The sequence below is a fragment of the Parus major genome, chromosome 2 (assembly GCF_001522545.3).
Source record: "Parus major isolate Abel chromosome 2, Parus_major1.1, whole genome shotgun sequence".
NCBI classification, from domain to species: Eukaryota; Metazoa; Chordata; class Aves; order Passeriformes; family Paridae; genus Parus; species Parus major.
Genome location: NC_031769.1, coordinates 59,298,969 through 59,326,043, shown reverse-complemented (window position 1 = coordinate 59,326,043; position 27,075 = coordinate 59,298,969). Strand labels below are relative to the sequence as shown.

The 27,075-nt window shown below is 40.4% G+C and overlaps 1 long non-coding RNA gene across 9 annotated transcripts in view; it reads left to right on the top strand.

The window, feature by feature from the left end:
• Window positions 1–571: 571 nt before the first annotated feature.
• The window catches only part of LOC117243895, a 253,109-nt gene continuing 226,605 nt past the window's right edge, over window positions 572–27,075 (top strand). For 2 of the 9 annotated variants that reach the window (XR_004495900.1, XR_004495901.1), the window contains exons 1-2: window positions 572–711; window positions 3,748–4,048. This is a non-coding gene — a long non-coding RNA (uncharacterized LOC117243895). Of the gene's footprint in view, window positions 712–1,291; window positions 1,555–3,747; window positions 4,049–27,075 lie in introns of those variants that run through there. The other 7 variants (XR_004495903.1, XR_004495897.1, XR_004495905.1 and 4 more) reach the window with 5 other exon arrangements.

Genomic DNA, 27,075 nt, shown 5'->3' with positions numbered 1-27,075 from the left:
AGCAGCGGGTCCGCGTCGTGGCCCCCCACCCTGCGGCACCTCTCCGCAGCGCTCCCGCCCTGCCGGCAGCCCCGGACCCGACGTGGGGGTCCCGCTCCGGGCGCACCGCCGAGCTTCTCCGTCCTTCCCGAGCGCGGGGCCGGCCCGCTGGGATGCTAGCTGGGCACCAAAGAGTTTGGGACAGCGGGGGCGGGGGGCAGGGCCGCTGCCCCCCGCTTTTGTTTAGCGTCGGGGCGCGGACCCTTGGCGGGGCTGAGCCAGGTGATCGTGCCCCGGTCCCCAGCATGAGCCTGTCCCACGGTCCCGCCGTCGCCACAGGGCCCGGGGCACGGGAAGGAGGAGGAGGAGGACTGAGGCGGAAAGTGTCCCTTCAGCCTCACTCTCTCCCTCCAAGGTGAGCTGCAGCGCTGCTCCGCGCTCCTTTTGTCTCGGTGCGAGGCCGCAGCGCACCCCGGCCCCGCCCCGCCAAACTTTCGGCGGGGACCCGGGCGCCCCGACGGCCGCCCGCGGGGCCGGGGCCGGGCAGGGCGCGGGCGGCCGCGCGTTCCGCCGGGGACGCGCCGGGGCTGCCGGAGACGCCCGTGTCGGGTGTCCCCGTGGGGGCTGCGGAGGGCAGGTGGAGGGGCCGTGGGGTGCGGGCAGTCCCCTCCTTCCCTGTTGGTTTCTTTGGGACGGATGCGGTGGGCCCCATCTTTGCGCTCTACGCAACAGGTAGGGATGCCAGGAGCTGGCGGCGGCGGCACGGAGCCGCGGCCAGGAGGTTTCGGGGGGCTTTTTTTGTTACGTTCTCTGGAAAAGTGCGAAGGGGAGGGGGAGGAGAACCAACAGTTTTCCGAAATTCCCCTTCAGCTGTTTATTTATGTACTTCCCGTGTCCATGAAAAACGGGTTCGTTTCGCAACTCCGGAGTTTTATATTGTTTTCTATTTACTCCCCCCCGCCCCCCTTTTCTTTCTTCTAAAGTTATTTTTCTTTATGTCCTGCGTTTGCCTGTCTCATTCCGGCAGATCAAACTGTCCGAAAGCAGATCCCAAGAGACTTGTCCTCACTGACAGTCGGGGAATCCAAACAAAGAGGTGCATCTACCGGAAATAATGATTTGAGAGATGGTTCTCTCCCTTTCCACCCCCCACTCCCCCGCCTTGAATTAAATTGTTTTCTTTTTCTGGGAGGTTCAGTTCGAGGGAAGTTTTGCTCCGGAGCCGGGGTCGGGGCTGAGGAGGGATGGAGCAGACGGAAAGTTGCGGTGGTGGGAGGAGGCGGGGGGCGAGGGCAGTACGGGACCCCGGCGGCGCCCGGACCGCGGGGGGAGCAGGGGCGCGGGGGACCTGCCGCCGCTGCCGGCTCTTTGTCTGCTCGGGCAACTTGAACAAAAGGAGAAACTCGGATGAACTCTCCATCTCTCCGTCGCCTCTCCCGGGTTAACTCATCTTCGGCAACTTTATCCGAAGAGATTTACTCAACTTTCTTCGAGCTCTCCCGCAGCTTAAAAGCAAAGAGCCTCGCCGTAGGTTTCTAAGGAAATCTGGTTTCACAGTTTAGAGAAAAGGAGAAGGTACGTTTGGACTTGGGGTTTATTGTTCTTTCCCGGCTCCCTCGTCGCCCCCCCTCCGCCCTGCCATCCGCGCCCGGCTCCGGGAGCGCAGCGGAGGCGGCTGCGGGCCAGCCCAGCCTCTTCTTTGTACTTTTGGGAGCACATGCAGGTATTTTTGCGGAGGGTAAGGCAGTCATTCCGCCCGAACTCCCGTAATGCGGGCTGGGGGGCACTGCTCGGGGGGGTCTTGCCTCCTTCTTGTGCCTGCATTGTTTTATTTTAGAGGTTTAACTTTTTTGTATTTTTCTTTTCTTTTTCTTTCTTTCTTTTTTCTTTTTTCTTTCTTTTTTTTCTTTTTTTTTTTTTTTTTTTTTTTTTTTTTCCTTTTGAGGGGAGGGAAATGGACTCGGAGGGCTTTCTGGATCGGGCTGTGTTTTGACGAGTTGAGACAGAGAAAAGCTGAAGACGGAGAAAACTTGCTGGGATTGCAGGGAGTCCTGGCGGCCCTGGCCAGAGAGTGGGGGGCTAGTGAGGGCCGTGGGGCTGGGCAGGGGCAAGGAGGGGGTTCCGCCGTGTGCCAGCTTGGGTGGCGGGGCCAGAGACACCACAGAGGGTAACGCGTTGCTCCTGCGGGACCATTCCAGGGAACCAAGGTGCGCAGAAGTGCCGAGGGACAATTTTCGGAGAAGAGGGACGGACCAGAAGGAGAACTTTGTTCTTCCAAGTGCATTGATCTTAGAGAAGGGGAGAGTGGGAAGGGTCAGTCCAGGATGGCCCTTCCTCGGCTGGGCTTCAGTGCAATTCCCTTCGTCCCTTTGGAAACGCAATAGTTGCCTTGGGTTTTGTTCCATTCTTTTTGGTTCATGCTGTCTAGAGCAAGCATCGCCAACTCCAGAAAACTTACTTGTCCACTCTTTGTACTTTTCTTAATTATCTTGATCAATTTGGTATCTTACTGTTTCCCCATCCTCTTTTTCTGTGCTACGTAATAACTGTCCACTTTTCTCTTTTTTCATCCTAGTCCTCTGCTTTCTTGTGTTTTCTTGTCCCAGTTTACTAATTGTCCTCTTCTCTCCTTAGATCTACACATTTCAGAATTTCTGAAATATACTTTTTCACTTTTTATTGTTATTCATCCTCCTTAATCTTTTCCCACCTACTCTTCTATATTTATGCTTGCTTGCATGTCTCATGAAAAACTCCATTTGCCAAGATACTTCCTTTTCTCCATGCGTAGAAACACTCGTTTCTCCTGATGTGAAGCAAACATAAAGCTTCTTCTTGTTCTCTCCTAAACTTATTTGTCTGTGGACTGCCCTACATCCATATTACCCAGTTACACAGACAGAGCTTCTAGCAGTGATTCTTGCTTACCAATGTTCACTTTCTCCTTTTTTCTTATCTTCATCTCTGTGCATTTTCCAGTCTATAAAAGCTTCTTCTAGTTCCTCTCAGTTGTCCTTAGTGTGGAACTTTGTTCTTTTCCCTTTCCCCAACTCCATCTTTGCAGGCCTGATGCTGCTCTTCACATCATTCTTTCCTCCTGTGCAGAGCACTCAGACTTTTCTCTCCATTTCTCGTAGTCCCCTTTCCAACCTAAGTTAAATTTGCATTTTGCATCTCTGAAGGAATTGCACAGGGGGACTACCAGAGTAGACTGATTCAGGTTTGGCTACTTTGGCTTCTTCCTGGGCCAAATGTCACCAGTGGTACTCATAGTTTCGGTCCCAACTGAAGTAGCACATCTGCTGGTGGAGGTGCTGTGGGGAGACCTACAGCGAAGGAAGGAGGAGACAGAGGTCACATACGCTTCCCTCAAAAGGGTTGATGACTTTTATTTTTGCTGTTTGTTTTTTTTTTTATTGACTTACTGTTTTCATTAGTTTTTAAATACCTGCCAGGGCAGATGAAGAGCCTTTGTATTACCTTTTTTTCCCCTGTCAGTTCAGTGTTTTCTGGAAGGTAAGACTGTGCAATCTGTAGAGATATATGAAAGCCTTTTTCTTATACCTTCTTCTGTTACACTCCAGCCCTGCAATGTTTTTAAAGCAAAGCACCATCACCAGGGTTTGAGTTTAGGATGTGTCTAAATCTATGAAGAAATTTCCGTTTGAAATTATTCAAAAGAACTTTAACTTTATATTTGCGTGTTAGTCCACCAGTGGTGTGGCAGTTACTGTGCTGAGCTAACACTTCTTCCTCGTATTCAAACAGGTCACAACATGATAGTTGGGAAAATGGAATGGTTGCCAGAACATCAGTCTGTGATGGATGCCATATTGCATTACCCTTCAAATGGTGGAATACAGTTTGGGATTCCTCAGACCTGCTTAACGTGGTTCAAGATGGAACTTACAGCTGCTTAACGTTTTAGCTGTTTGGATCCATGGTTATGGTTAATGGTTTCCTGGGTGAAGAGTCCCATGCTGAAACTTGTGGATATTGTAGAACATGCTGCTGAGACCCATTTGGATTATACTGCCATCTGACATCAAGGTTTTGCAGCTGATGAAAGGTATGCTTCTCCCCTCGTGCAAAAAATACTGTCTCATACATCAAAATGCAAAGTCTTTGTTTTAAACAAACTTGCTTTGTAGTCTTCTATCTATTTAATTATCTTTTTGTTTTGCCTTGCTACTGATACCTGTTAAGAGTTTTGAGTGCTGTTAATCTAACAAAAATGTTGTTATCTTAAATGGAAAAGGAAAACCCAAATATGAAAGTTGTTTTTTTCCCATAATTAACTTATATTTTGAAGGTAATGATTAGTAATGATAAGTGCTTAGAAGCTCTAGAAAATGAGACTACATAACTTTTAAGAAAAAGAAGTTAAAAACAATTTAAGCAAAGCACTTTCTGCAGTTCTGATCTTCCAAATAGTCCAGTTTGTTTGAAGACGTTACTGTTTTCTATTTTGAACTCAAGCTAGTAACCTTCTATAATTTAACCTCTCTTCCTCCAAATAGCCACAAAAATCTTAAGGATGGCTTGTGTGGGGGAGAAAGAGCAAACAAAAGTATTTCAGTTAAAATTTTAAGGAATTCTTTTGTTTCATATGTTTTTAAAGTTTTGATGCAAGGCTTCTTGCAGAGTGTGCTTGGCATCCTGAATGTCCTAGTAATGTGAAAGTCTACTGGATGCAGTTCAGCACTCAGTTTTCTTATTAAATGAGGTAATCAATGTACAAAAATGAACTGGAAACTAGCAGAGAAAACAGGTGGTTAAAGGGTTATTAATGAATAACAAATTATTCTTGAATCTAGATAAAGTGTTAATCCAGTAGCGAGGAAATCAGTGAGCTCCTTAGAGAACTAAGTGCTAACGGCAAAGCAAATTTTAAAAGTATTTAAAATCTGATCCTTTTATACCTGTTCTGTGCACTTCTTCATTATAGCTGAAAATGAATGACATGAAAATAGTCAGTTTTGCTGCATGTTTCAGCTCAACTGATTGGTTTCAGCCTAAACCATATGTAGGGCAGACAAGTATTCATAATCTTAAGAAAAGTGCTGAGCTGGCTGGCCTACTTTAGAGGAAAACAGAAATCTGAACGAATAATCACTTGTGATCCTTTCCTGTTGTAAACAGAGATACAAGAAGGAATACAGTTCTAATTTCCTGGTTCTGACTGTGCTTTAATAAATACCTACTCTTAATTTTCTCAATTATTGCGGGTAAGCTTTTTGTTGCCTACTGGATGCAATTAATGTTCATTTAGATTTATGGTCTTAATATTGTTCTGCATTTATACTATTTTTGAATTTTGCATGACTGAAGCTAGCCATATGAAAGTCTTTAATTTGAAGTCTCAGAAATGGAAAGTTTGGGCTGTTTGTGGAAGGAGAAAACGAAGGATAATAAATGGTTTGTGTAGATGAAAATATTTAGAACTGCTATCTAGTATCATCTTGGAAAAGAAGCCCAGTTACTATTTTTCTCTATTTAAAGAAAATCAAAACTGCAATCCTTTTTTGTTTCTGTGAAGATTTTGTTCAAGTTGAGTTTCTTCTCAGGTACTTGCCACTCTCTAGGAAAACTAAATTGAACATAGAGGTACACTTCATTTATCTGCATGAAAGCTTTTCATCTTCATAAGCACTGAAAACTGAGGGGAATTTTTATTTATAATTAATAAGATATAGAAACTACTCCTCAGCTTAATCTGAGAGTTTGTGTAGATTGTGTAGATTTCATCATTGCCATAAGATTCTGGATATAATAGACAAATTATTAGATGTGGAACATTTCAAACATTAATAACTTGGTGACAAACTGTTAAGATTTACAACTCATCCATCTTCAAATTTCTTTGGACTATTTCCAGTAAAACTCAAAGAATCATTCTCCTATTTGGAGGTGAGATCTGCAGAGAGAGAAAAAGCAGGGCCAGATAGAAAGTGTTCGGTGTGGTAGTTCCCAGCTGGGAGGTGTGCTGGACTGGTAGGAGGGGAGACCCTTTTGTGGCTTGCAGAGAGATGGGGGAAATGCTTGCTGGGGGCCCTGGCTGGAATGTTCCCACCCCTTTCTCCTGGGAGAAGTCCCTGCAATAGGGCAGATTCAGCAGGGGTTGGGTGAAGGCTGAGAGCTGTGGGGAAGGAGCAGCACCTGAGCCCTGGGAGGGGTGATAGGGACCACCTGCCTTACTTGTGGTGGGATGGAACCTTGATGCTCTCAGAAGGGGCTGGTTGGGAGGCACTGTTGCTTGAGAGGGGGTTTTTGGGCATGGGAAGTGTGGGAAAGAGGTTGTTTCCATGAATTGTCTTTGGTTGCAAATTGGCAGTCTCTTGCTTTGCTTGTGGCAGTCCTGGAAGGTGATTGAAATCCTTGCAGGTGTCCCAAGGTAGTGTGGTTTTGGGGGTGGGGTGTCTGAACTCCCCCTCACAAGCCTACCCTGGAACTATAATCTGGTAGCAGAGTTTGCACCTAAAACAAATTAAACCAAATCCAGGTAGTTTGAACAGTGATTCCTCTTCTGAACTGTGCTCTCAGTTAAGGAAGTCTTCTAGCCAATGTTCTTGGTTGTTTGAGAAACTATTTTTCTCTGTGTAACTGAGGTGAGAGTAAGCATGAGCGTCTTTCAGGCCAACCCAGCCTGAGCGTGGAAGAGATTGAACAGCTTCAAGAAGTGCAAATTTTACAGTGTAGTGTGTGTGGGCAGGTGAGTTGCCTAGTTGGAGCTGTGCACTGTGAAGAATGGGCAGACGAGAACAGGGCAGGTTTTGTTACTGCCATATTTTCAGGTGGAAGAGGAGATGGCATGTGAAGTAACTTCCTATCCATTGACATCTAGGGGAGTAGAAAGGAAAATGTGATAAGTGACTTTATTTCTTTGAGTGTTCCTTCCCTTTGGTTGAAGTGATTTTCTGGATGCATGAACTCCAGAATTCCCAGGTGAGGTAGAGATTTCTGTAGATCCATGATGATTCCTGATACAAAATGCAGATAGAGATGCTTTCCTGAGGGCCTGCTTTCACCCCTACTTTGGGAGACCCCACTCCTGGCACTGAAGGACAAAGAAGCCTTCTTCTCTGAAGAAGGCTTCACCAGTGTGTCCTCAGGATTTAGGGAAACAGTTTGATTCTTGAGTGAAATTTTGGGCAACAGCTTTTGGACATAGGATTGTTAGTCCCCGGAAGGGCTCCTGAGCAGTCCAAAAGGTATTGGTAACTATGAAGAAGCTGGCATGATAAACAGCCACTTCATGATCTTCACTGAGAAAGCAAGATGGAAGCTGTAGGTCAGGGCATGTTACTAGAATGGAGTTGTCTTTGTATCTTTGGTTCCACAGAAAATGCTATTGATAATTGTGCCTGATTTTTTTCCCCTCCTTATTTTGCTTAAGGCTGGTTGAATGTCATGTGCTTACTGTAGAACTTATTATAGAATTGGTAATTGCAAATATGATGTTTTCTTTATTTTTCTCCTTTCACTGGTTTGTCACCTTATTATGCAACTTCAGGTACAGTATTCTTACAGAGGGAATATAACCATTGGAGTACAGTTTGTTGCTTTTCTTGTCAGAGCAAATTTTTATGGGAGGTACAAGAAAGTCAACCAAGGCTGGAAAGAGAGAGCTTCCACTTGAAATCTGAGTGTGGATTTACACAAATCACAATCCCCCACACCTTATATTACAGTTATGATTGAGAAATAATTGCATGAAGACTTTTAATGAAAACAAAGCTTCCTATATGTGACCTGATTTTTCTATAAAGTGCTCTCAATAATGTCAGGACAGAGGCATATGGTGTCTGGAATAGTTTTCTGTTTCTTGATTGGATTTATTTTATGTAGCAAGAAGCTTTCCAAGTCACTAATGGATTCTGCTTTTATTCTTTTATTTTTTTTCCTTGCACTGTCATAACATGAAATTTATCACAAACTATTTGTGAAGCCTGAGGTAGGGTCATATTGTGCTTGATGTCTTGACCTTTTCTTGATTGAAATGCATAGATGTGTTTGGGTTTTGAAGGGGGAAATGGATAAGCTCGGGGGACTCGGAATATTTTAACACAAAATTAGTTCTGGCCTTCGAGGACAGGGACAGTACTTCCCCCGAAAGGTTATGAGACTACTACAAATGTAGATTCTGTATTTGAATCCATGAATATTGTAGATTACTGAGAAGAAATTGTGTTTGAGTCTATAAAGAAGAGAAAAAGCTCCTACCTAATCCAGATGTGTCTACTACTGCTAAAAACTGAAAAGTGATTTAATTTCTTTACACTTATAAACTAAAGCTACAGTCCTTCTATTTAATAACAGTGTTTCAACTCTATGAAATAAACTGCATTTTGATACATCTTAAAGGTTCCAAAGGATCCAGTATAAATTTTTCTGTCACTTTCCTGTGTTTTTTTATTTTTATTTTTATTTTTTGGTAAATTGTTTTGAAGCCTTAGGTTCCACATGAGGTGATGAGTGTGGTGTTGCTCTGGGTGCCAGCAGTACTTCCCTGCCAGAGATAAGAGAGGGTGCTGAAGTGGAATCATGAATGTTTTCATGGAATTTCTTGCAGGCATGGGAGGGGGCTGGGTATGAAAGGAGGAGGCATGTGATTGCCATAACATTAATAAGTGGGCAGTGGATACTCTGAGCCGATAAGGATGGAGTCTGGCTTGGTTGTGAGCCAGTGATGATTGGTGAGGAAAGGAAGTGGTGAGACATTTTGAAAACATGGGCTAGTTGCTAGTGATGGATGGGATAAAGAAAGGAGACATGGATTTTGTGGGAATGGATGAGAAGCTGTTTGTCATAATTTACATGTCAGGACGCCTGCACCATCAGAGCATTTCTAATCGGAAAATGGAGTGAAATCTTTAAATGGCTGTGGCATAAGTTATAAATAGCTCAGATATCAGCCATATTGGCTTTTTGGTGAGCCATAAAATTCCGCTGTGAAAGGAAACAAAGCACCCCAAATCAGTGCAACCTTCAATTGAGGATACAATTTACTATCTTCTGTTTCTCTTTGCAACACTGTTCAAGGCAACAATTTAGGCAAATTGTTCAGGAGTTGTTTTCAGAATATCTTGGAGGTGAAACTTTGTGTGGCTTCTCAATTATCTTTCAGAATTTGAAAATTGTTTTTTGGTTGATACCAAAAATTGATCTGTGCCTATCCTCTGAAAATAATGAAATTTGTAGTGGCTTCAGAGTACATAAAAAGGTACCCTAGATTATGCTGAGGTGTTTTTAAACAACTTGATGCTTTTTGTGCAGGCTGGTGTGCTGCCATGCTAGGTATTAAATCAGGCCTGTAAGCTACTTTGTGTGATTGTGCTACTGTTCTTTATCTGCCAATTGTTGCTTCTCTGCTGGGCTTGGATATGATGTGGCTTCAGCTCTGTGGTGCTGGAGCTGACCTGAGCCAGTGGTAGCTCAGGGGGGTTTTCATTGGGCTCTCCTGGGGGTGTATGCGGACATGAACTCAGTTGTGCTTTGTAGAGAGGCTGTTGTTTCAAGGCTTTGGGCTTCAAGTGTTGAAAGAGGTGCACTCTTGCCCTTACAAAAGATGTTTTGTCTTTTTGTTAAAAAGATAGATAAGATAGAACCCTTTTCATCATCTATCCCTGGGGCGTAATTTTGCCATATTCAAAGTTTTATTATGCCATGTAGCCAGTAGTAGCTTTATTCATTCGAGCTCCTGCATTGGACTAGTGAATCTTGTATAGGCATGGCTCCTCACTGAAAATCAGGCTTTAGAAAGAAGGGTGGTTCACGTCCACAATTTTGCATTTTCAGTGCCTGGCTTTTCAATATTTTTATTTTTCAATCTTTTTTTTTTTTTTTTTAATTTATTGAATTTACACTTGAAAAAGAGGGAATGAGAGAAATGTAATTCTAAACCCAAAATTTTGTTCTTTATCACGCAGTTGCCTCTCAGCTTCAGGATTTGTATACGTTATATTTATAGCCTTAATTCTATGCATTATGTGTCTTTACTGCTTTCCTTTTGCATGCAGTTGCAATCTGTGTCTGAGATCATGGCAGGGTTTGATATATATCCCCTGCAGGAATTCCAGTGCCTGGGCAGTGCAGGAAGAGGTCTATAGCCTGGTATGTGTTCCTGACAGCCGTTCACCTAGTAATAGGACTGAAAAGGAAGTTTTAAAGGCAGCAATAAGAGAAGTTGCTCCCTCTTCCCAAAGAAACAAATTAGCAATTTGCTTAATGTCCACTGAGATTGGTCTTGGACCACACAATGCGTCTAGATGGAAGATTAATTTGATACTAGTTTATTTTAAATGCCTTATTTAATAAAACTCATAATTAGCATCTTCCTCATTGTGTGTAGTAGGTCAAAATTAATACCTGAAATATTTTCATCAGTCAATTTGGGTCATCCAGAGCACATTTTTTTTCTGTCTAGCCATCAATTTGAGCGGTTGCGTTTCAATCCAATCATCCAGGTCAATTTTTCATAGAGCCAAATAATAGTTGCTGTTGACTTCGGTGGTGATACTGATGGCTGGAGTTTTTGGAAAAGCAAATCAGACACCACAGTACCTATGTGTGTATACATATACATTACTTGTTTATATTTTAGATATAAATGTGTATAAGCGCATACCATGGAATCCAGAACAAAAGATGTGCCTGAGGCAGCTTCATGAAGGAGAAAAGTGATTTTTTTCCCCTCTGTTTGGAGCAGTCTTATTCTTTTCCAGACCTTGTTTCTTGTTGTCTTTTGTTGGTGGTCTTCAATGCTGTCTTCCTTCTTTGTTTTGGATTTTTGGGTACTCAAAATGAAACGCGTCCTATTCCAATTTAACAGTCTGTTTCTTAAAATACATCCATCCTGTGTGCATATACTGATGAGTTAAAAAACATAATGGAAAAGTGACAGTAGAAAGAATTCACTGTAATCAGTTGTAAAACACTTTCAGCCATACTGCTCACTGCTCCCTTTCATCCTTCTAAAAGGTGCCAATGAAGACCAGCAAGGCATAGCTGAAATGTACCTTTCAAAAGCACTTAAAAAAATTAGCTTGTTCAACTGGTAATCAATATGGCTTAATTTTTGATGCATGTATAATGTATATATATATACATTCCTACTATATATGTTGATTTTTGTGGAATTAATTGCTTTATTATATTATGTGCAGTGTAATACTTGAAATAGAGGTGATTATTTTTATTTATTTATTTTTTAAAACATCTTCAGTAGTAATTGTTTTGAGCGCTATCAAAATTATGTAGGGAATGCTACTTGTGGCCTTCTTGCAGGAAGATGTATTAGTGTATCTCTGTTTGAGACACATGAAAGGATGTTTGCAAAGGAAGACCAGAACCATTCCCAGATTGATTTCTTTGCATTTGCAAATGCAAAGAAATCAATCTGCTGCTTTGACCTTGGATTGCATGCTGTAGTCGAAAAAGGTTTTTCTCCTGAACTCTGTTGCAAAAGGCAGTATGTTAAGATATGACAGATCAGAGAGAGTAAGACAGTAAAGAGGCAGAATATGAATTCATTCATTTGTTGAGATTGTTGCTCAGGGTTATACATCCTGAGTATTTTCTTACAGTGTTGTTGCAGTCCTGTGAAGCATAGTTGGGTTGTCCGATGTAGGATTTGTAGGAGAGCATATTGTAGGTGTTAAAAAATGTTATTATTAAAAACAGGGATTTGCATACATGCTGTAGTCTGGTATATTGTTTCTGAAAATGAAGTGGAGGGGAGCTCTCTGGTTTGTTGCTCTGGAGTATCAGAAATGATGTATCTGAGTGATGGTTGCTGGATTAAAGCAGTGTATATTTTAGGCTTCTGGTTGCTTAGTGTGAACAGTGCTGTGCAAACACCCCAGGAGCTGCCAGGAGCCATTTTGCATCTAACACATTCCTGTGTGGTTTTCTACCCTGTGCAGTGGTTTATGTCTATGATTTGTGTAAGAGAAACCGGGTGTCTTTATTCTTAATTTTTTTCTGAATGCTCCCAGGCTGAAGAGAGATAGGAAGAAGACCTGGTTATTTCAGGTCAGTGCCTGGATTAACTTCTTGGCAAAAACTTGTTATAGATCATATGCTGCCATCACTGCAAAACACAGTAAGTCAGACAAGGTATCTCTAGCTCTGTTTAGGTAAGATCAATTTCTTCTATGAAAAACAAAAAGAGAACCTCTGTGGAGAGGTGGGGGTTGAATCTAATATAAAAACAACTTGTCAGAGAGATATTTGATAGTAGTTAGCTTTTGAGGGAGTTACAGCCACTTAATGTGGCTCTAAAGGGAACCAGAGTGCACTCTTGGACAATATATATATATATATTGGTGTTTTTGTGGTTTTTTGGTTTTTTTTTGCTTAATATACCTATTGCAAAAATAGGTGTTAAAATATGAGTGGTATGGACTCTAAAGAATATTGCCATAAACACTTGATACTTGCTTTTGGGTGTAGGGCCATACTTGCTGTATAGAAGAACTGGCATAATCTATAGACATTACTGGCTGAAGAGGAACAAACAATTCATTAAGCATAGCAGGGTATTTAATGTGTCTTACAGGTTTTGTAAGGTTCTTATTCTTTCTTGGCTCTTCAGTTCTTGGATTTAGAATTGCTATGCTAGCTGCACATGCCTTATTATTTTATGTTGAAATAAGTATAAATGATATATTTTTTAAAAAGCAGAATAATAATTCTGAAGCAGTTAATTTTAAAAGGAAATCTCATACTTCAAAGACCAGCATCTTTTGTTTGGGGAAAATTATCAGTATAGAAGCTCTCTCTGTATCTTTAACTGAAATGGTTTCTAATTTATGCTTGATTCTTCTGCTAGGTTAATGTTAATTAGTTTAACATATCACTCATAAAAGATGTCATAGTTGAGTCATTGTGTAGGTAACAAATCTTGCACTGGCTAGCAATGAAGAAATATTACCTCTATTAAAACCCACACTTAAACCGTGGAGTCAGTAAGGGCTCGTGACATTTTGCAGTTATCCAGCTTAATGCATTTTAATGCCTTCGGTGGTGTGAGGTTTTTCCTTGGGAGGCTGTGTGGGGGATAAGCAAGTGAGGCAGAGCCTTCAAATTATGCAGTCAGTATAAAGTGTAGCCTGTGCCAAGTGAGAAACCCAGCAGAAATGGTGGCTGGGGTTGGGGCCCAGATACGTTTATACCAAATTAACTGTAGAAACCTCACAACTGTCCGGTGTTGGGTTACCCAAAAAAAGCATACATAAACAGTGGTAAAAAGAGCTCAAATCTGCTTATATTTAGAGCCCACATAATTAGATATTAACAACACGGCTAAGTATGCAGGCTTGTAATTAGCTAAGTAGTTTCATCCATTTCTGCCCTGAGAGAAGCATTAGAACTGGGCCTGTAGTGGAAAGCAAATTTCAGCTGTGATTGTGAAGTGGTTAGTGTGACTCTGTAGTACTTTATTTGGAAATAAATCTCCCAGCCTCTTGGAGGAGGTGATGCCAACACAGCAATGAGCCTGCACTGAGTCCTATCATACAGGTATTCACCATACCAGTACAGGTATTCCAGGGTGTGGGATGGGCAAAGCAAATTAGTCTGATCAAACATCTAGCCAAAAGCTGCTGCCAACATTTCTTTGTTTGTTTAAACCATCAGCATCTGGATGCCAACCAGCAGTTGAGTGTTTGAGGATGCCTGTTGCTTCCTCTACAATTCCTCAATTCCTGAGGAATCCTGGGTGAGGAGAAGGCTGGATCTTGAAGGTTGGTGGAGTTTCTGCTTGAGCAGCACCAGCAGGCATGATCAATGCTTTGCATCTGAAATATTAATGTAAAAAAGTTTAAACCTTCTCCTATTGCTAAAGGTTGTAAGCCCTTCCATGGCGCAGGAACAAGGCCAGTCACCCCAGTATGTGGAAGGGAATGTCTGAAACCTCATAGGACAGCTCCAAATTAGTGAACCAGATGTGTTTTCTTGCAGACTGTGTTTGTTTCCCTGTGCAGCAGATCACTGTAGCTTTGTGGCCAAGTAAATGTGGTGAGGTTGATCGGAGAAAAGAGGGTTATCACTACTCACAGAAGTAAGCAGCCAGCATGTTCCAGCATCTCACAGTCTGAACATCAAAACAAATTAGGTTTTCTCTTTAGTATTTTTAAGTATCCTGCTAAATTTGGTGTTTCAGATCTGAGAAATGGCAGCTTTGCAGCAGGTGGAGCTGGCAGAAGGAGTGTTCTTTTTTCTTCCGCCTCCTTTCTAATTATGTGTGTTTGAGCTCCTTTGGGCTACTTGTACTTCTGTACCCCAGTAGAAGGCCAATCTGGCAATTATTTGTGGTGTGAGGATTCAATGAAATTTTGTTAATAAAAAGCTACTTTGTAAGTTCTTTGACATCCTGCTTTACAGCTCATAACACTGGTGAATTTGCTGAGTGTCTCAGCATAGTTAGGTGAAGACATAGCACAAGTATCCCTTTGAAGTGACTACAGTCTTCGGTATGCCACCCTGGCCTTTTAATGAGTTCATCACTGTTGTGTATGCAACATTAGGTTTCCTCTTGCTAAAGGAGACCTCTTCCTATGAACAGGTTGTTCATAGGTGTTGAAAGGTGATGTTTTCCTGAGACAGTTCAATTTTAGCTTCCTTAGCCATTTGTTCATTCATTTGTTTGCGATTATATATTCTGGTTACCATGAGACTTGAAAAATTGCAGCAAACAAGCGACTTCTTTCTGAATTTGCTTCTCACCTTGGATTTGCATTAAGCTTTCAGACTTCCCTTAATTTTAACCATGAAAACTGAATATATTACAGTAATTTTATTAACATCAAAAGGCTTCAAATTGTTCACATGTAGCTCTTAAAATTTATAAAGCAGCAGTTTAAGACTTTGAAATTCTTAACAGATGCTCAGCTATGTTCTCAGTATTTGAGCTTAAAGCAGAAAGAATTTAACTCAATTATAATAATGTAAACCTTTCCACTTTGCTTTGCATAATTAAATATTTTCATTTACATAGCACAGAAGTTTAACATTCTAAACAGGGTAGATAAGCAGAAGAAAAAGGGAGACAAAGATGCATCTTTAATGCATGCAGAGTAGTAATGCACATGCTGGTAATCTTACTGTGCTTATTAATAATAACTTTAACTAGAAATCCATATGCAAATTCCTGTGAATATGGATTGTATTTAATTTGTGGATTTTTTTTTTTTTCAATTGTGTGCATCTCTGGAAGTATGCAGTAAGTTTTAATGTAACTGGAACAGAAATACAGTAACCTTGAAATCTTCTACTTGCTTTAAAATATTAATTAGTGGAGCAGGTCTGGGGAAAATTAAAGTATTTTTGGCCAACTTTTGTGGATGCAGGAAATGGCTTGACTGTGCCTCTGTGGAAGTCTGTCATTGCACTGGTGTAGCAAAAACTACACTAAAGGTGGTTATTACCTCTAGTTTGGATAATGCTGTGTCTCAGATTCACCAGCCTTCTGTCAGAGCAGCTTCTCTGTGGTATAATAGGAAGCATCACGTGGCTTGGGGGCTATAAAATAGACCCAAGATGTGCAAATAAACACCTGCACTTTCCTAAATTACTGCTGTCTGTCAGGTTCAGGTCAGGAAGATGTGTCAGGCTGAAAGGAATCTTTTCTGGCTTTGAAGCAATTTAGTGCAACTTCTGTTGGCTAGTTTAATGTCACACTTGAATCTTCTTGAAAGTGGGAGGATCAGTGTTGTTCCCCTATAATAAAATAAAATAGTTTTGATTCTTATATTCCTGAATTCTCAGAGTGTATAAAATATTACAGATCGTGTCATATAACATGTGGAAAAATAAAAGTGTGTTAAATAAGAAGAAAAACCATGTTGTTTTTTTTTGATGTCCTTTGTTTGCTTACCCTGAAACTTCACCAAGTGATTGGCTTGCTCTGGCATAATGTCTTATATCAAAGAAGTTTGGTGATTTGCTTTCATTTTATGTTTATTACATGCTTCAAATCTCAAAATTTAAGTGCCAATACATAGGACACATACAGTAATTCTATACATTACAATTAAGAGAAGATGGATTTTTAGAGCAACGTGGGTTACATTAAACACTATTTCCTATGTACAGATTTAAGGGCATACATCAAGCCACTAAAAGAAAATGGAAACCCAAGCAAAAGGGAGAAAAGCTGTGTGTATGTTTGTGTGTACATGCATTGCAGTGTAGCGAGTCGGGGAAAAGGAACTTAAAAGAAGTTTTGTGTTTACCTTTGATATTTTATTTAGATTTTCTCTAGGGTTCTTTAGGTAGTGAGCTTTGGAAAATTGTTTCAGTGTCACTTGCATTTCTGGGGATTTCTGTCAATTGCCTAGGTTTTTTCCATTTGCACAGATTTTCTAGTGCACTATAAAACCTTTTCTCATATTTTTTGCTTTGTTTGATGGGAATGGAGATAAGAGAGCAGAATGTAGGGGAAGATGTGAATTTGATTTCCATTGAAGGAAAATTTCATGTCCTAAAGCTGCTTCTGACAGCCATTCTTTTTATATAATGAGTGGCTGTTTGCTAACTGCAAATCCAGCGATGTAGGTTACTTGCTTAAAGAACAAGTGAAGCTACAAGGATCTCATTAACTTTGATTTTCATGTAATCCCAAAAACTTGTAGCAATATATGTGCTCTTGTTTTCTCTTCCCTCTGATCATTGGGGAGTGCTTAGATGTACTAAAAATTCTTTGGCACCTCTGAGCACCCTAAAAATAATTTCAGTGGCAGGATTTTATTGGTAGAAAGGCAACTGGAGGCTGACTATGGACTTCTTTTTAGTTTTTCATTATTGCTCATTTTACTTTAGCTGTTAAATATTTTGCCAGTTTTCCATTCTTCCTTCATTAGACTTGCGCTCATTTCTGAAGGTTATGAGAAGTTCTCATTATGAAGTAGCTGCTTAGCTCAGGAAATTATAGTATCCTCTAGATTTTTAAGTTGTTTTGCTGTTTAGGAGAAAAAAATGGGATTGTTTAGATTTATATTGAATACATGAAGTAAATGTGTTGGAGAGGTGTCAGAAGTCAGAGGTATTGAAGTCAGATTAGATAAATTGTTTTCGTATATGAGGAGAACACATGGTTCTGTGTTTTTGGTTTCTCAACTTAAGGTGTGTTGCCTTGCAGCTGGTTTTCTGTTATCGTATTATCTCTGATAATACCTCTGAGCTCTGTTTCTGCTCATTTGCACCTGGATTTTACCACACTGGAGCATCTCCTGGGAGATAGAGAATGTGATCATTTCAGTATGTGACATCAGGCACTTACCTAACTTCCTGTGTGTATGAGGGAGGATTTGGATTCTTTTGGTAAAGAATCCTGTGCAGAGAATTATGTGTAGAAGGTAGGAAAATACCTTTCTCAGTCGCTGGATTTTGTCTGCAGTTAGCTTATGCTATGTGGCTTAATTTACTACACAAATAGTGTGTTGCTGCTTTACTAAGCCTTTTTGTCTCTCTTAAAGTAATTGTGTTCCCATTTCTCATCTAAAAGCTGAACAGAAACCTGGCATTCCAAAAATAATAGTGGAATATCAGGCCTGGGGTTCTCTGGAGTGGAACCACTTATTTGTGCAGTAGGTGCAGTTTTCTTGTTTTTGTCAAGACAAAACTATGGTTTAGGGAGTGTCTGTGCACTTTCCACTTCCCAAGTTGTTAGTGATTTGTGACTGATTTGGTCCAGGTTTAACTACTGCCTGTAATCTCTGGGGATTAGAATTCTTAGATGTTTTAATGCTTGTAACTGTCATTAGAAACTGCAGTGAGTAAGCAAGTCCTGATTTATGAGCACTCAATTAATCTTAATGTCTGGGATTTGTTCCAGTAAATTCACACATCTGGGTGAGTGCCCAAGGTTTTCAAAGAATTCTTAAAATTTGCATATTGACCTTTGAGGACTGGAGAGTAGGACCAGGGTATCATCCACATGAAACTGTTCTTCTTGGGACCTATTTTAGTATTTTTTAATATCTTTTGGACCTCACCTCTGACTATCTTGAAGAGGGGCAGGGGGAGCAGATGTTCTTGCTCTGTTCCTGGTTTTGAAAGTATTGGGGGGGGGGGTGTGTATTTGATTTTTTTTATTTTTGTTTTGTTTTGTTTTGGAGTGAATTTTGAAAAACAGACCCCTCCACAGCAGTTTAATCCAATTGAGAGTTGGTCAGTGTATCTCATTTTCCTAAGAACTTTGATGGGATAATCCCAGGTAACCCCATCATAAGCTCTTCTCAGCATCTGGCAATACCCCTGATGAGTGCTGTGATACTGCAGGTTACTTGATTAGTTGCTTAAGGTTATCTGGACCAGATCTGTATGCATTAACTCTAACACAATGTATTTTAATATTTCTGAGTGTAAACTTATTCATCCTAAGAAGTGAATGGTGCTGGGGGAAGCTTTGGCTCAAAGTCTCTCTGTGGTGGGACTTAGGCTGTGCACTGGAGGAGTGAGGCATTACCACAGGAGAAGAAGGCCATGTTAGGAAATGGTTAAAAGTGGACACATCACCCCATGGGATTATGATCCTTATGATAAAGTTGTGATTCATTTGAAAAATGCTCAATTGATGGCACCTATCCCTGGCTGGATTCCAATGGACGTAGCTGTTTCTTCATGGCTTTGAGAAACAGGTGTCCTCTCCCTGGGTGCATTGTGGGAGGGTAAAAACATTTGCTTTGCTTTCAGCATTGCCTAGGGCTTTCCTGTATTGCTTCTCTAGTTTGACCCTTTTTTCCTCTGGACTTAGTGATGCTTTTGAAATGCCGGACACTGAAGTCCTGTGAAGGATCCCCCTTCCCTCTGCACCAGTTGTACCAACTGGAATGGGAATATCATGTGGGGATATGTCTCTGTAGAGTATCTGAGCTGAGAATTTTACATCCCTCTCTGAGATTTTTCTTTCTTGCCAGTGTGGTGGCAATTTGATTTTTTTTTTTTACCTATAATTTCTGATAATTTTGTTGTAAGAGGTAATACACAGGGGAGGACTGTCTATCATTTTTATGTGGAAGCTGTTTAATCATTATACCAGGAGTTTTAGTTTCAATTTGGGTACTCTGGTAAGTTCCAACTTGTGTGTTCTGTGATCAGGATTTCGTTGTTGCATGTGCTATGTTTTGTTGTCCTGGCCTTTGTTGTTTAGTTGGTATGTGTGTAGTTTTGTTTGGTTGGGCTCTTTTGTTTGTTTTAATGTTTTGGTTAGATTTTTTTTTCACCTCCCCCCCAGCCCCACCATTCCTTTCCTTTTGTAATATCATTGTTGGAACTGGAATCCTTGAAGGTCTCTTGTTTGCTGTGAAAGAAATCCACAATTTTAGTACCTGGGAAAAGCAAGCTGTCAATTCTTACTAGCTTTCCCTGTACTTTGCATGGGAAAGTTCCAGTGAACATCCACATTGGCTTGGCATTGCATTGTCTATATCACTATATTTTTTTGCCTTATTTGTACCTACAGTTTATCTGAAAGTGTGAATATGAAAATTATATTTTGCCTACCTATAAAAGGAAATATTTTACAGTATTGGTAAGGAGATGGAAAAAGTCAGGGGGCAGAAATAATGATACTTAGTAATTGTCTCTTGGATGGAAAAAGTTACAACAAATGCATCAGAACATTTTTTGTGGTATGTTCAAATGCAAGAGTGTGCACAAAAAAATAATTACTATGTAATTGGTAGCTCAGAGGCTTTATTGTATTGGGTATAAGTGGTTTGATTCAAGGCTGTTGTGCTCAAGATCCTTGCTGAGCTGTTGTGGGCACTTCAGGAGTGTGGGAACAGGAAGAGTTCGTATTTGTGCTTTCACAGTTTCCAGTGATTTATGGCTTGTGAGTCTTGAGCTTCCCTGAGTGAAAGTGTCTTTGTAGTTATTCATCATCTGAGGATTTTTCCTCCCATCACTTTTGGAACCAATCAGGTCTGGTAGTATTCACTGCACCCAGTGGTGCTGAATTCCACAATGGACTTCATGTGAAGAAATTAATTTTGTTTGATTTGCACCTGCTATGAGCTTGCTCTTCCAATGCCCCTCTGCTGTTGTAATACTAAAGGTAATTGTTTCCTGCTTGCCTTACCCTGCCAGCAAGGATCTTGCAAAAGAAGAGATGAGGTTTTATGTAGGGATACAGCTTTAATGTTTTTGTTGTTGTTGTATTCCATATGCATTCCATAATAATGATAATTAATAACATTCTGTGTTTCCTTTTGGATTGCTGCAAAGAATTAAAGTATCTATTAAAATAATCTGTTGCTGCCACAAAACTTAGTTCCTTACTGGTAGGACTCACTGTTGTCTATGTAAAGGGAATACTAGGTGTGCCTTGTCATCCTCTCACTCCACATTTGTGTTTTGCTGTTTTTTATTCAGTTTCACCTATAACTTAAATGTTATAGTCACTGAAGATGCTGATAACGTTTTTCAGAGGTAAAAGAAACACTCATCAGAATAAAGATGAAAAGCCTTAGACCTTCCAGAACTGTCTCAGCTGACATTGCAGACCAAAGAGGAGCTGGAAGAGCTCATTCCTCTGGGAGTCAGATAGCAAGTACAAGAATCTGCAGAGTAGAGGTAGTCTGTCCTCATTGTTGGCTAAAAATACAGAAACTATTTTTTTATTTTTGTATCTAGTATAACTAAATAAAAAGGAATTTTTTTTACTACTTAGAGACATTGATGGAACAAAGGATTATAAACAAATCATCTTATTGTTGAGTCATTACTATTTTGATAAGTATTTGTAACAGAAGAAAATTGGTGTGTATTTTTTTGCATGTTTTCTGCTACATTTTTATTTCTAAAAAAGTTATTTCTCTGACAGCCATATATTTTTTGGCTCCTGAGAGTGTTACAGAAAAAAATGTAGAATAATTCTCCTGATGAAATCCATCTAAATATTTCATACAGATAAAACATCATGAGGATGGAGAAGGAAAGCAACTAGATGCTTCATGTGCATTTGGAAAGAGCTTGTGGTGCTGTCCTAAAACTATGCCAAAGTCAATGAAAATACCTTATTTCTTTGTTAGCTGAACAAGATGTATAGCTACAGCATACTAAGATGGAGGCTGCTGTCATCATGCCTGGATATGAACTCGACAGACAGGGAAGAGTTCAGGGATTAATGCAAACAGTGATGTAGCAGCTGAGAGGAGAAGCATTAGGAACAGGGAGAATTCCCATGCATATTACAGATATTAGAAGTATTTTTTGTGTCAGCTTTCAGTGTATGGTTTGTAAATTACGTACAGACCCAGGTGATATCTGATAGTTGCAGATGTGTTTTTTATTGATTCCTGAAAAAAAAGGAAAAAAGGAAAAAGTCAGATTGTGTGTTTGACTTCATTTAAAAGGAAAAACTAAAGATTACACTTTGGTTATAAGTGGTCTTCAATCACTCAAGCTGCTTCAGAGAGGTATAAAGCAGACAGTCAGTGTACTCTATCCTTTATTGCCAATTTAACTGTCTCCATTCTGGGCAGTATTTTGATTAAAGACGTTTGAATGCTAAACTTTTTGAAGAAGTGGTATGGAAGTCACTTAGGATCAAAAAGGTAAGAGGAAGATCAGAGCTCTTCTGAACTGGTTTCAGAGGAATGGTGTGGCTAAAGAAGTCAGCAGTTCTTCTTGCATAACCTGGAGCTCAAACACAAACCTTGCCCAAGAATGCATCATGGTTGTATTGGGAGAACCTGAGCCCTGTAAGCAAAGCAGGCATGAGTTAGTTAAATTGCTGTAGCTAGAAGTGTTTTTTCCTTGTAGAGATGGTACAGCTGATTATAATGTATGCAAATTATCTTGTAAGTTCAGTGAACCTGAGTTTCAGGAACCGTGAATTTCAATTTATAATGTTTAGACTTCAGTATCTATGTCTAACAGGTTGGTGTATTTATGTAAAAATTAAGAAATGCTTTTTGAAAAGAATGTGGAATCAGATTGATCTTGTATTAGCCATGCTGACACTCTCTTCAAGAAGTGGCAAAAGAAACTCTGCATTGTTAGGAACTGATCCCAGTCACCAGGGGCTTGCAGATGTGTAAAGAGAAATGTAAGGCAAAACTGAAATCCTGTTCTTGGCTGTTTCCACTGCATTATGAAAATTATACTTTGCTTGGCTATAAATGGAAACTGTAGTTTCCAAGATGCAACACAGGGGATCTTTTAAGACTCTCTTGTTAATTGTATGTGTCCATTTATAAAAATAGGCATCATCTCTCCAAACCCTAAACAGCAGGAAAGAAAGAGCAATCAGTTATTTTGCCCATGGAGGCCTTGGGGAATAGCTGGGGAATAGCTGTAACAAATTAGGAAAGAAAAAGAGAGTGCTGGTTGATTTCTGTTGTGCAGTTCCAGTAATGGTGATTTCCTGTAGGAGATGCAGGGGCCTGTTTATTGCACATTGCACCCCAAAACCAAACATTGGCTATCTGGTTACAAGGGCTGGAGGTGATCATGGTTGAGTGGTGTGTGTTTGCCTTGAGAAGACTGATGCAGGGAGCTACACTGACTTTGGCATGAACTTCTCAGAATTAGTTATATTTTGCAGTGTTGAGATTAGCATGCCAGATGTTTACTTTCTGGCAAGCAGGTTTTTGAATGGCAAGCCCCTTGTGCTCTGTAGAGCAGCCTTTATTTTGAGTGAATGAGTTTGCAGTGGCCCCACAGACACCAACCCCAGCACGCCTGCTTTGCAAATTCCATGAGCCCACTGTACTCGGTGTGAGCTGTAAAACTGTGTAAATAAATATGTTGAGTTCCAGGAATCATTTGCACAGGTATTTAGTTACTTGTTTATTGTGCTACTTTGTTTTTTTTTGTTTGGTTTTTTTTTTTCCCCCCTGCCCCTTTCTGATGATTCCAAAATGGAAGAGCAAGTCCCAAGTGTGTGGCCCTTTTTCCACAGTGCTTGGCTCCAAGAGCAAATGGTATTCTCCAGGCTGTGTTGGAGGGCCTGCCTGAGAGAAGTGGCTGCTTTCAAAATTCTTGTTAGGGAGAAGTGATGGATGGCTTTGTTGTAAGCTGCCCTCTCCCGTTCAGGGTGAGCCTGGGAAGGACAGGGCTTCGGAGAAGTTGTCAGCACTTGATAGCTGTGTGCTGGATCACTGGAGCAATGCTGAAAGGATGAAATGGGAATAATCCAGAGAGCTGCCTGTTCAAACAGTACCTGCTAAGTATGCTGAAATGAAGGTAGAACCAAGCATGTCTGATGAATCATGTCTTGTCCATGGTATAAAATGGGAGTTGAATATTGCATAGCTATCAGATTTATTAAGAGCTCTTTTCTTGTTCAGTGAATATTAAAGAATGATACCGCTTGTGTTGAATAAAGGATAATCTGTTGATAGCAGTATTTTTTGGATCCAAAGATATGAGGACTGCATTTTGAAAGGTGGTGCTTCCTAAGAAACAGATCAGTAGAAAATTTTTTTTTCTAATTTCTCTTCAATGAAGAAATGCAGAGATATAGTTGAGTGCTTTTTAAAAAATTATATTTTTTGAAAGAATTATTATTAATTTCTCCATCCGGTTAAGAATACCCTGCAAACCTTTGTGTGAACATTAAAAAAGATTAAAAAAACTATGCACTTTTAAAGGAGTCCAAAACAGAAGTGTATTTTTGATAGGTGTACCATACTGTGTGACTGGTGTGTTTAACACATGCATCCATGTATATTTCCATAAGTAGCCATACTTTCATCACTAACTCTGTCTTTTTGTATTCACACAGTGCTTTATTTCTCAACTTTACAGTTAATGCTTAAATAGTCTAGCAGGGTATTTCTACTTGTCATTCCTTTCTCTTGTCTAAGAAGAACAATATACTTTGCAATCAAACCCATTTAAATTGAAATGAAATCTGTCCTCTGTTTCCAGCATTAGTCTGTATCTAGGTGGAACCTTTACATGTTGACGAGTGTCTGAGATTAGAAATTGTGACATGGTGTAATTAAGTTTACATCTCTACAGCTGGATCTGGCACTTAAAACTGAGATCTTTCTTTGATATGTATGAAGGATAAAATAGATCCTCTGGTATATCACTCAGGTTAAAAAAATGCATTTCTGGAGAATTTAGAAATGTATTAACTTACTTGAGGTAAAAATATGCAATTTTTTGTAATATGTAAAATATGTAATAGAGGTCATTAGAGCTGTTTATAAGATAGGTCAGACTCCTGGTTCCAAGTGTGGCCTAGCAAACTTACCTAGCCCAAACTAAGAAACAGCGTCTAAATGCAATGGTCGGTCTTCATTTATTGTTGCAATGGAAAAAATCTTGAGTTCTTGTGCAATGTAAAAAATTCCTCCTTAGAAGGTGACAAAATGTTTTAGCTTAGCATTTGAAGGAGGAATTACTTATTTTCTTAAAAACATCTCTTTTGTATGTTTTCCAAATGCCACAGTAATCCTGCTGTCACCTCCCACTCTGCCATAAAAGGAGGGGCCTTGTTTTGTTTTTCGAAGTCCGGTATGATGCTTTGAGTCGTGGTACAACTGGAGGATCTCCTCGCTGCTTTGGAGCCAGTTTAGCTTGGCGCTGGTGAAGGAGAGGAGGTGCCAGGCTGCTGCAGGAGCCAGTGGGGTGCCCCTGAGGGCTGTCCCCCTCGGAGCACTCGAGTCCTTAAAGCTGCTGCTGCCCTCCAGGCTGGCCTGTGCCAGGCTCTGCTCTGCTCTGGGGTGGCGGTGGGGCTGGGAGGAGCTGCCAGCTCTTTGTGCGGTGTCTGTGCTGTCCTCGGCAGCTGTGCCGTGTCCCACGGCCCGTGAGGAGCTTAGCGAGGGGCTCCTCTGCGGGAGATTAAAGGCGGGCTGCTGCCTGTGTGGGCTGGAGAAGAGCGGATCCCAGTTCCACATCACCTGTTTCCTTGCTGAAACGTGAGATGTAGGACCTGGAAAACGAGCGTGCTTCTCATTTTGTCGACCTGGTGGTTTTAATTTGTGCAGATCTTGAAATGCAAATCCTGCAGAGAGCAGGTGAAACCTTCCCTTGTTGCCTTCCGGCCTGCTGGCCACAGGCCTTGGGAATTTGTTTTGTGATGGAGTTACTGGGAGCCTGGCTTTGCCATGTCTGCAGACAAATAAAGGACACGTACAGATCATACAGCTGTCTGTGGTGCAAATGGTCTCGGTGGAGGATTGAGGTGCTATGAGTGAAGTCAGGATATTAAATGTGTTTGTGCTGTCATGGAGATGTGGGTGGAGTGGTTTATCCATTCTGGCTTCACCTTGTGCAGCGTGTAAATACAGCTACTCTGTGTTTTTGTTACTTACACTGGCTTTGTGTTTGAGTGGTTTTGGTTTGTCTGTATGAAAACAGAGAAATGGCAGTGTTGTTTCAATTGCTGCCACTTTAGGAAAATATTTCCATGTTTAAAAAGCAAAAAGTCTAAATTGTTATAAGGGTAGGAATAAATGTTAAGCAAAGAAACAGGATGAGGAATTGTTGGTTCTGAGATCTGGGTGATTTTTGTACAGAATGGTTGGGTAGGTTTCATTTCTTCCTGTTTCTTTTAAATACCCGAATGCACTCATAAAATCACAACAGTTGATTCTGTGAACAAGGAAATAAATGCTGTAAAATCAATACTTACACTTTCATTTATAGAAAAAAAGCAAAATTTACTATTTGCAAAGGCCTCTTTCTGAAAGACTTGTGTTGATAAAAATATTTTTATTTTGAAAAATGCATGTAACAGTTCAGTATTTTCCTGAAATAACATAGAGCTTAAAACTGACTGGAGAGTGAGGCATGAATTTACTTAGGCTTGAGGAAGTTACTGTAAGTTAAAAAATAAATTCAAATTTTCTGTTGAACTTGAAGAGAAAAATCATCTCACTGAGTGGTGGGAGGCTGCTGGATTTATGCCTGAGGTGTGAGCATTTGACAAAGCCAGCCTGGAATAGAGGAATTTTTTTCTTTCCATTTAGTTCAGTAGAGTAGCTATTTCATTCAAAATTAAGAGAAAATTGGAAGAGAAGGCAGGAGAGCTTGTTTTCCATCTTCTGGTATGAGACAGCAGCAGGTGTAGTAGGTGAGGATGTACTAATTCTAAACACTGCTGTACATGGTCACCAACAGAGTCAATCACATTGATTAAATATAAATAGAATTTATGGCAAAGTGCTAGAGCTAATGTAGGGATAGTAGTTAATTTCAAATGAAAAGGTCTTGAAGATTACTAACACAGGATTTTTTTTTCCTTAAGGGAAATAAATAAGCATAAATAAAAAGCAAGCTTAAATTTATTTATGTTTTTACATTGACACAAATGGTGATTTAAACTGTTGTTTTTAAATTCCTTCATTTAAATAATGTGATGAAGGTAAAAGTCTGTGAAGGGTGAATTTACTTTTTATTTATTTTTATTAGTATTAGAAAAAACATTACTTTAGGCCATAAATAAGCACTATTTCTTCCATTGTCTTCAGCTGCATTTTATGATCTGCCTCTTGAAGTTAGAGACCTGTTTCACTGGGTCCAGGGATGAACATTGTATTTATATTTTGAATTTTTTGTGTGAGCTTGTGAACTTAGTGGCATTAATAATAGGGTAGGAGTAAAGGATCTGTATAAATATTTGAAGTGATAAAGCTAATTTCTTTCTCTCTGGCATCCAAGTTTTCATCTGTGGCATGAATGCTTTCTGTGGGTGTGTTTTTCCTTCAGTTCCACTTTGTCAATCAAAAGCTTTCTTTTTGCTTAGCAGCGTTTTATCTATGATTTTCAAGTAATGATATGTTTTCTTTTGAATGGCTCTTTAATTTTCCATAGCTCAAGAACAGAAACAGTAAGCAGAAGGCAACAGTTCATAAGAAAACTTTTATTTTTTTTTAAACAGAACATTCAAAAACTGGTTTCTTCCAGCAAAACCTCTAGATAGTATTTTTTTTTCCTGTCATCTGTTTTTCTCTCTTTTTCTTTCCTTCAGGATGCAAAAGGGGAAATTAAATCTCCTTCCCTCCCTCCTTCCCTCCCTCCTTCCCTCCCTCCTTCCCTCCCTCCTTCCCTCCCTCCTTCCCTCCCTCCTTCCCTCCCTCCTTCCCTCCCGAGGGAGGAGAGGGGATCCCCCGGTGCTCTCCTGGAGGTACAGCT